Consider the following 10,485-nt stretch of genomic DNA (forward strand, 5'->3'; position numbering starts at 1 on the left):
GGTCATTTGCTAATCCAAGTCCCTGCATTATTTATACCTAAAGGAATTTGAGACTCCCATATAACCTTACCATTCCATTTACTTAATCTCAGGCACAATGTCTAGAAGGAAATAAATCTTGCCAAGTCTAACTCATAAAATGATAGCTTGTCAGTTGCCCAAATTAGGAAGACAGATTGAAACAGCAGTCTGCTGCTACTGCCGAGCAAAGACAATTTGCTGTATATTAAGCTTAAAGAGTGATTTAAAGAGGATTCTGCCCAGACATGATGACTTGCTCTGCTTTTTTGTGGAACCTAAAGCAGGTCCTGACCTCTCAAACTTTTTTACCTCCATCATGACAAACGATGGGATTTGGAGTGAAGGCTGGAAAATGGAAGGAGAGCAGTAATCTGTCTGGAGATTTGTACCTGGTGAATTCCAGGGCACATACTCTTTGTGTAACAGTCATGTTCTTATTCTGTTGTCTTGACGTGTTTTGTAAGCAAAAAAGACTTTTTATTCTTTATTAACTGGACCCTTGGGCATTCTCTGCCCATAAACTCCAATTCCTAATTGTGTGCATTTGTGACAATTTAATTAATCCACATGAATTTATTAAGTACTCACCAGAAAGAACTATGCGAGTTACAGTTGGGGTTACAAAAGTAAGCAGGATTTTAAGCTTCTTGAATGCTTTTGAATTTAAGGGGCCCACAGAGAAGGTATACATGCATGGTCTGATGATATCTCTTTCCTCTCTGGGGTAGGTGGTAATATTCATGTTCCCTCAGGAACCTCCGCAAGGGGAGCCGCCCACCTTAGCAGTTTGGCATTTCTGTTCTTCCCCTCTCTTTGAATCAGGGCTGGCCTTGTGACTTGACCTGGCCCAGCAGAGTCCTATAGAAGGGATGTGGTGACCTCTGAGGCTAGGCCGTGCTCTCTCAGCTGCTTTGTCCTCATGTAACGATGCTCTGGGTAGGCTCCTGGAAGGTGAGAGGCACGTGGAGCGAGACGCCCAGGTGACAGTCAGCATGTGCCACCAGATAATGTGAGTTAGGCCATCAACGCCAGCCAGCCCCAGTGGATCTCAAACATGTGACTGAGCCAGGACAAAACCGTGAGGAGCGGACAGCCTGCCCATATTGCAAACATCAGACTGTGAGCAAGTCAATGACTGTTATTTGAACTTCGAAGTTGGCGGTGGTTTCTGTGCCTCTTGGTTGGCCGTGGCCCACTCCCTTCACTTACCCTCTGTGACAGCTAGACCTGCCCTCTTGCTGTTCTCCAACATGATGTGATTTTTGGCTTCTTCTTGGGTATATTTTCCCCGTAGTCTGGAATGGCTGTCTGCCCCTTTCCTTCTCAGAACTTCATGTCCTATCTTCAAGATGCAGGTGCCTCTCTGCGTTCTCCTGGAGCCCTTGATACTCATGTCTGTAAGTGGTACTTTCTCTGTTGCCCTGTGGTTCTTTGCTTACAGATTGAAAGTGGAAGTAGTCGTCGTTCAGTCGTGTCCGACTCTTTGTGACCCTGAGGACTGGAGCCTGCCAGGCTCCTCTGTCCATGGAATTCTCCAGGCAAGGATACTGGAGTGGGTTGCCATTTCCTTCTCTAGGGGATCTTCCTGACCCAGGGATGGAACCCAGGTCTCCAGCATTGCAGGCAGATTATTTACCATTTGAGCTACCTGGGATTTACATGTTGCAGCTGCTGCTGCTAAGTCGCTTCAGTCGTGTCTGACTCTGTGCGACCCCAAAGATGACAGCCCACCAGGCTCCCCCGTCCCTGGGATTCTCCAGGCAAGAACACGGGAGTGGGTTGCCATTTCCTTCTCCAATGCATGAAAGTGAAAAGTGAAAGTGAAGTCGCTTAGTTGTGTCCAACTTGTATCGATCCCATGGACTGCAACCCACCAGGCTCCTCCGCCCATGGGATTTTTCAGGCAAGAGTACTAGAGTGGGGTGCCATCGCCTTCTCCAATTTACATGTTAGCGTCTCCTATTAAATGCTGAGTTCCTAGGGAAAGAGGCTGTCCTCTCCTTCACTGACTCTGGGGCCTCTCCTCAGATCCTGGCACACAATGGACGTGGCGGTCCCCCGGGAGACCAAGCGTGGAGAAGAACTCTTTTGTGAGGGTGAACACCGCACTGACCATGAGGCATGGCTGCCGAGTCCTGGATATAACTGCATGCCATACTGCAGTGCCTCGCACGGGAATCAACTGCCATCCTGTTAAAATGCAGCTTCTCATTCATTGGGTCTGAAGAGGGGCCCAAGAGTCTGCATTTCTGACAAGCTCCCACAATCTACATTTTGAGTAGCAAGGCCATAAGATAAGCCAGATGCCCAAGAATGACAATTAGTAACAAAAGTCCTCAGTGGTTCATGAAGAAGAAAATTATGAAAGTCTTTTTTTTTAATTAAAGTGTATAGTTGATGTGCAGTATTATATAAGTTACAGGTGTACAGTATAGTGACTCACAGTTTTTAAAGGTTATACCCCATTTATAGTTGTTATAGAATGTTGGCTCTATTGTTTGTGTTATATAATATATCCTTGTAGCTTATTTTCTACATAATAGTTTGTATGTCTTAATCTCCTATCCCTATATTGCCCCTCCCTGCTTCCCTCGCTCCACTGGCAACCACTAGTTTGTTCTCTGTATCTGTGAGTCTGTGTCTTTTTTTGGTTAGATTCACTAGTCTGTTTTATTTTTTAGATTCCACATATAAGTGCTATCACACAATATTTGCTTTTCTCTGTCTGACTTACTTCACTTAGCATAATACCCTCCAAGTCCATCCATGTTGTTGCAAATGGCAAAATTTCCTTTTTTATGTCTGAGTAGTATTTCGTTATATATGTACACACACCACATCTTTATTCATTCATCTGTTGATGGACACTTAATAGGGATGAGTCTTGATTAGTAGTGCTGATAGCCATAGCGTACAGAATATGACTAATAAAGTGAATGTGATCATTTTAAGGGTGTTCCAGTTGAAGGGAAATGGTAGAAGGAGATAAATATTGATTAGAAAAGGAGTGTTTTAAATAAGCTCAGATTTTGAAAGGATCTACCAAAAATAAGGTGAGGAGAATCAATTATATCAGAACTGTTGACTAGAGAACTAGCCTAGATTCTGATAGATACTAAATACAGAAACAAAACAAAAAAAATCTTGTAGACTGATGTTCTGAAGAAGAACGAGGATGGGATAGATGCGTTAATCGACCTCTTAGAAGGATGAAAGGAAAGCAGTGAACACTGGGGAGCCGGTGCTAACAGGCTGACCTTATTTCCTTGTTTGAAAAGATGACTGTGCTGCTGGAACAGAAGAGTGTGGTTACCGCACACAGAGGCTTTCTGCAGGTTGTTTGATTCCTACCTGGGACAGATCCTGTGGTCAATATGGAAAGAGATGTACTTTGGAAATGTACAATGTATACCTTTGGAAAGATATCTGTACATTTTGATGACTGGTTGGAAAGCAAAATAGCAAGAACTCTGGTTGATAATGTTTACCAGTGCAAAGATTTGTGCTCATAGTTCATCTGAAGATATAATTGGACTACTTATGAAATATAGAGTTCCTCCCAAACTAATTATTAGAAGATTAAAATATAATTTTTCTATTGGCAAAGCAAGTGAAGGCAAAGTCCAGGGGACATGGCAGACATGAGAAATACTTGGCGTCCCCTCCCTGGTGGCTGGTGCCAAGTCAATCTGTAGCTGTTTATTGTCTTGAATATGTACTCAAATTAGCTGTGCAGCAGGCCATCTGCCGTCTCCTCCAGACTCAGTTGACAGGCCCTGGGAAAAGGAAATCCTGCCAAAATGCAAATAACCTACTAAACTGATAATAAAGGGAAAGATAAGGTCTGTGGGGGATGGGGTAGAAATGAGTGACTGTCTTTTCAGCTTCTCTTTGTCTTTCTTCCACCTGTATTTCTTCCTGTTAGAGAAAGACCAGGTGTGGACCACGAGACCCTGGTCTCAACTGGAAATGCCGGATCAGAACCCGAAGTAATAGGGGAATTAGGAGGCTCCCGTTTAAGAATGCATCTTGCAACTTCTTAAACTAGTCTCAGCCCCTGACTTGGTTTGCACTGATCACCTTGCTGCCATGGAAGCCTGATCAGATCTGTGCTCTTCCAGATGCAGGGTTGAGGTCTCTGTGCCTCTCAGCGGGCTATTGCCTGAATTCCCCAGGTTGCCTTGTCATTAACCCATGAGCCCAGCCCCCTTACTCCCCACCCCCACCCCAGACTGCCCTCCATGGTGTTCCCACCCAAGCATAACGCAACTGTTCCAAGTGGCCATCTTGAGCTGATTGGACAACTGTCATTTACAGGCGTCTATGGCTTTAGTTTCCAAATACTTTCACAGTCACATTCAGCTCCTTTTCATACTCATATAGGCTCCCCAAGAAGCTGTCACTACTTAATCGGAATAGTAATATTAAAGAAACTCTGGCTTCATCCAACGAGGAAGTTGTGACCATCTGAGACCCATGGCTCAGCAGTAGGAGACGAAAAATGTGAATGCAGATCTTATCACTGGTTCTGTTGATTTAGAGGGAAGAAGAGTTTGCAAACTCAGGTGTTGGCAGGGGCTGTGCAGCTAGCAGCAGTGAGTGAGGCTGGCCAGGCACAAGGCAGTGGGGAGCAGTGAGGCCTGTGTCCTGCCAGAGGGCGCGGAGTCCTCACAGGTGGCCAGCCATCATTCGCTGTGTGGTGGTCGTAGGTGGGGATGTGGGCCAGCACTGCCACCCCTTCCAAGTCTAGGCAGTGCCAAGAGTTAGTTTAAAATATTGACAGTGGACTCATTTCTTCTCTAAACACTGTGTGGCTCAAACAAAAATCATCCCACAGCCCTCCAGTTTGATCATCAGATTACAGTAATATTCCCCAGTGAATGATGCTTAGCTGCTTTTGAGGGTACTTGCATTTTAAAAGAATTTGGTGAAACAATTTAGTTTCTAATTAATGCAGTCAGTGGGGGACATGTTTTTTCATCCATGGCACCACCTTCCTGAGCCTGCTTTCAATCCCTCAGCTTCAACAAATCTTGGCTAAAGAGAGTTTGAAAATGAGATGCGGTATGCATAGCGTTGCCTTGCAGTTTATAACCATATACCCTCCACCCTCCCCTCCCCACCCCCGTTCTGTCTACACGGGGGTCTAAACTCTGAAGGTGGCTGTGCACCATGATGCAGAAGAGGAGGCTCTCTAAACTCACCCTGGGGAGGGCACAGAAGTCATTAAAAAACCGTTTTCTAAAAATCCTTGTAAAGGAGGAAAAAGGACTATGTGAGCTGTAGTTTATAATTTGGGGTGGTTGCAAAGCAGATCTATTTTAAAATTGCAGTTGTTCATCATCTACCCCCTGTGTTTGAAGGAGGATCTTGCCACAGCAGAGGACTTGGTGTACTTCTGGGCTGAGGTAATGAGCAGGCTTCATACTGGGAAAGGAGTTTAGAGGAACAGAGTCTGCTCCTGAAAGGAAGTGTCATCCTAGCAGGAGTGATTTTAAAAATACGGTGGTTGGGTGGGGGGCACTGTCTTGATGCAGTAATGCCTTAGGCCATCCTTATTTCGCAAAGTAACACCAGCCCGCATGAGTCTCAGTGGTTCCAGGGAATTTCCTGGGAACTTTAGAATCCGCTGCCATCGGGGCCCAGCCTCTGAGATTAGGATTTTGTGGTCCACGTGTGGTCTAGGCACCTGCATTCTCAACAGCTCCCTGTAACTCTGGTTGAGAACGATTACAAGTCTGGGAGTTTCAGACTTCACAGCATCAAAGCACCCAGGGGGCCTGTTAACACGGGCAGTTATGCCTTGCCCTGTCCAATGACTAAGAACCTCACGGAGGCATTGGACTCTATTTTTAAAGACCCGCAGATGATCTTGGCTTAGATTTTTAATAAAGTTTTTCAGCCCTTTGTAAACCACTCCCTACCATATGGTCACTCAAGTACACACACAAACATGCCATTTACAAGTATTTCTAATAAATAGAAACACTTTATGGTCCCACCTTTGGCACGCACTTGAGGTGAAAATAGATTTCCTGAAACATGTCAGTTAAGGCACAAAGGCTGTGACTGCCCAGCTCTTTACTGCTGGGGGAAGGGGGTGATGTTGGATGGGGCAGCAAGGACTGGATTGGGCCAGGCTTCTGGTTAAACTCAGACTTTCTCTGCTACAGCAGCGGTTCCCAGCCTTTTTGGCACCAGGGACTGATTTCGTGGAAGACAGTTTTTCCATGGAGTAGAAGTGGAGCTGGGGGGAAGGTTTTGGGATGGTTCAAGTGCATTGCATATATTGTGCCCTTTATTTCTAATCTAATGCCACCGCTGATCTGGCAGGAGGTGCCAGTCCATGCATGGAGGTTGGGGATCCCTGTTCTGGAGGTCTTCCAGCCCATTGATCTTGTGTTATTTGTAGAAATGGTGCCATATCGCTGTAAATGCAAGGCTGAGAGTTGTCTGTCCTCTTGCTTCTTTTTCAGATTCCAGAAAACACTTCTGCCCAATAATGTCAACATAGTTTTACTTATTCTCTTTTGATTCAAGAAATCACCATAAAACCCACCTTTGAGAACTCTGAACGTCATGATTTTATTTCTGGCACTATAATATTCGTGTTTCTGGGTCTTAGCGTGTTGGAAAAGCTTCTGAAACAAAAGCAGTTTGTTTTTCCTGCATGTGATTCTTAACACTCCTTATCTTGAAGTTTGCATTGCACATTTTAGTGTTGGTCTTTGCATAACTGAATAACTTGCTAATATTATTTTTGTTGTTCTTTTGTGTTAAGAGTAAGCTGCAGTCCAGGAGAAAGAAGGTACAAAGCCTGCAGATCAGATATCACCTGGGCCCATATGGACTCCTGGTCTTGCTTCCCTCCAGTGTCTACAGGAGTCACCCTTCATTCTGACTGTTCAGGCCTCTCTGTCTACTAGAAAGTTCCCTTCTGATCCCAACCTTGTCTAATTATTCACACTGAGAGATACTACTACTGAGTTGATCAGTAAGGGGGAGAAAACTTAGGTTTGGGACTAATTTTATTACATCTCAAAATGGCTTTGATGAAATCAAATCTATTTATATATCATCAAACACTTTGCTTTAACTTCAAGGATATTACTGTCCACTTGGGCCGTGCTCTTTTCCATTCTTCTTCTTATTTTGTTATGCAAACAAATAGTCAATTGCACATGGCGTAAATAATACAGGTTTTATGTGCAGAGCTAGAATTCATGGGGCACCTACAAGCAGAGAACTTTTTTCAGGGAATGAAAAGCCCACTGAGCACATCCGCTTCTCAGGATTTTCTCGAAGGAAGAGAGTCATCGTTCACAGCAGCCACCAGAGGAGATTTTATTCCAAAGACTGAATTTTCTGTTGAAATGTCTGAAATACCTGACTCCCCAGACTTGGGGGACAGGAGAGGCAGAGAAAGCATTCAGGAACACATAGCATGTTGGATATGAGTCTCAGCAATTTTTTTTTTCATCCTAAGTGTCATTTGCTGTATTTGTTTTCCTCGCTTACATGTGGAACTGCCCCCTAAACGTGCTGATAAGAGAAGAATAAGTAAGTAAATGCTCCCAAGGTTCGAGGCTGATATAAAAGTCACTTGGTTTCAGTGAACCGGACTGGAACACGAGCCTTTTGTTTGCTGTTGAAAGTTTAGCACTTGAATTTCGGGTTGGGCTGTTTATTTCATTAAGGAAAATGTGGACACCTCATGCCAACCCCTGTTTTCTTTAGTCCCTGAGAATGAAAGGCATTGTGTATTTGGTCCACACACAAAAAAGTGAACAGTGACTTAATTGTACCCTGGGAACAAAAGCTATTACCTGGGGACTAGATGGGAGACCCCAGTCTTCTGCTCACCGACTTCACTCTTTATAAAGTCAGCCTTGCTAGGAACCCCAGAGCAAATGTTTGCATTGTGGCCGCTGTTTGCATTTGAAATTGTAATCCGCAGAGTAGTTTCTCCTGGTGCTTACAAATGAGAGGGATGTGGCAAAGTGCAGACCTGGCTTATTTGGAAGAGGCCAGGCATTGGGCCCCAAGTCCCCTGACAAAGGCCAGATATCCAGCAGAAGGAGGAGACTGAAAGGGGAAGGAGAGAGTTTGGTTCCTCCTCTCAACCTGCCTCTTCCTTGCAAAAGCCCCAGTGACACAAATTGATGGCTGCGTCAGTCATGTGGGTCCCATCTGCTTGCCAGCAGTTCAGCTGTGGTTAAATCCACTTAAAAAGCTTTGACCCACTGATCAGTTATCTGCAGGCAATGGCTGTGTGCAGTGTGAGAATTCGGGGGCAGCAGCTTTTCGGGAGGATAACGGCAGCCCCTTGATTCTCCCATCATACAAAGGTGAAGAAACTGTATCTCCTTGAATGGTGATGTTGGGTCGGAAGCCACTTTTCTCTTCTGAGAGTGGCTGAGGAATTGGCTTTGCTGTTGGTTGAAGCCATCACTTTGGTTGAGGACCTCAAGTCCCAGGACATTTTCTTTTGCCTTTGGAGTATCAGCTAGGACTAAGATTTTGAAGCTGTTTTGGTTCACTGGGAGAGAGTGTTGACTTGCCAGGGGTTGGGGATAAAGTGTCTCAAGTCAAAAGAGTTACTTCAGAATTTGAAATTCCTATACCCTCAATGATCCCATTGAGTTGTGATAAATTGAGATCAGTGAATAGCACAGTTAATAATAATGGTGGTAGCAAAAACCAAGCTAGAATTTTTTGACCTTTCACACTACATGCGTGCTAAGTCACTTCAATCGTGACTGACTCTGCAACCCTGTAGACCATAGCCTGCCAAGCACCTCTGTCCAGGGATTCTCCAGGCAAGAGAATTGCCATTTCCTCCTTCAGGGGATCTTCCCAACCCAGGGATTGAACCAGTGTCTCTTACGTCTCCTGCATTGGCAAACAGGCTCTTTACCACTAGTGCCACCTGGGAAGCCCAAAATGTTCTTCCTCCCCACACCAAACCCAGCCCACCTGGGTGAAGAGCAGGAATTCTAACCACTAGACCTTGTGGGATTTCACACTATATCATAACCTTTAAAAGCATTATCACTTAGAATCTCACAGTAAGTGGTTTTTATTTAAAAAATGAAACAAAATGAAAAGCAAGTATTGAGATTGGTTCCCAGGACAGTGGCTAAATATGTTACGTTCTCCATGAGGTCATGACATCATGGACTTAAGCCAGCATTTCCCAAATTTTAATGTGTACATGAATCACCTGGGATCTTGTGAAAATGATGATTCTGGTTCAGTAGGTGTGGGTGGAGACTGAGAGTCTGCATTTCTAATGAGTGTGATGCTGCAGGCCCACAGAATACCCTGTGTGGCGAGTTTCTAAGTCAGAAATTGCCAAACCTGGCTGATCGTTGGAATTACCTGGAGACTCTGAAATACAGCTTCCCTTCCGCTGTGTGGATCACAACAGACTGTGGAAAATTCTTAAAGAGATGGGAATACCAGACCACCTGACCTGCTTCCTGAAAAATACGTATGCAGGTCAAGAAGCAACAGTTAGAACTGGACATAGAACAACAGACTGGTTCCAAATCGGGAAAGAAGTACATCAAGGCTGTATATTGTCACCCTGCTTATTTAACTTTTATGCAGAGTACATCATGAGAAATGCTGGACTGGATGAAGCACAGGCTGGGATCAAGATTGCTGGGAGAAATATCAGTAACCTCATATATGCAGATGACACCACCATTATGGCAGAAAGCAAAGAAGAACTAAAGAGCCTCTTGATGAAAGTGAAAGAGGAGAGTGAAAAAGTTGGCTTAAAGCTCAACATTCAGAAAACTTAAAGCTCAACATTCAGAAAATCACTGCAGATGGTGACTGCAGCCATGAAATTAAAAGACACTTGCTCCTTGGAAGGGAAGTTATGACCAACCTAGACAGCATATTAAGAAGCAGAAACATTACTTTGCCAACAAAGGTCCATCTAGTCAAAGCTATGGTTTTTCCAGTAGCCATGTATGGATGTGAGAGTTGGACTATAAAGAAAGCTGAGTGCTGAAGAATTGATGCTTTTGAACTGTGGTATTGGAGAAGACTCTTGAGAGTCCCTTGGACTGCAAGGAGATCAAACCAGTCAATCCTAAAGGAAATCAGTCCTGAATATTCATTGGAAGGACTGATGCTGAAGCTGAAACTCCAATACTTTGGCCACCTGATGTGAAGAACTGACTCATTTGAAAAGACCTTGGTACTGGAAAAGATTGAAGGTGGGAGAAGAAGGGGACGACAGAGGATGAGATGACTGGATGGCCTCACTGACTCAATGGACGTGAGTTTGAGTAAACTCCAGGAGTTGGCGATGGACAGAGAAGCCTGGCGTGCTGCAGTCCATGAGGTTGCAAAGAGTCCGACATGACTGGGCGACTGAACTGGACTAACTGAACTTCCACCTTTGAGATGCTGCTGCTTAAGACGCCAGACTTGCTTTTATTTTTTAAT

General features: G+C 44.5%; 1 protein-coding gene across 4 annotated transcripts in view; it reads left to right on the forward strand.

Annotated features, from left to right (window-relative positions):
- DAPK1 (death associated protein kinase 1) overlaps window positions 1–10,485 on the forward strand; it is a 209,989-nt gene that overhangs the window by 66,558 nt on the left and 132,946 nt on the right. The window lies entirely within an intron of this gene.

Source organism: Bos taurus, chromosome 8, assembly GCF_002263795.3.
Source record: "Bos taurus isolate L1 Dominette 01449 registration number 42190680 breed Hereford chromosome 8, ARS-UCD2.0, whole genome shotgun sequence".
Classification (NCBI taxonomy): domain Eukaryota; kingdom Metazoa; phylum Chordata; class Mammalia; order Artiodactyla; family Bovidae; genus Bos; species Bos taurus.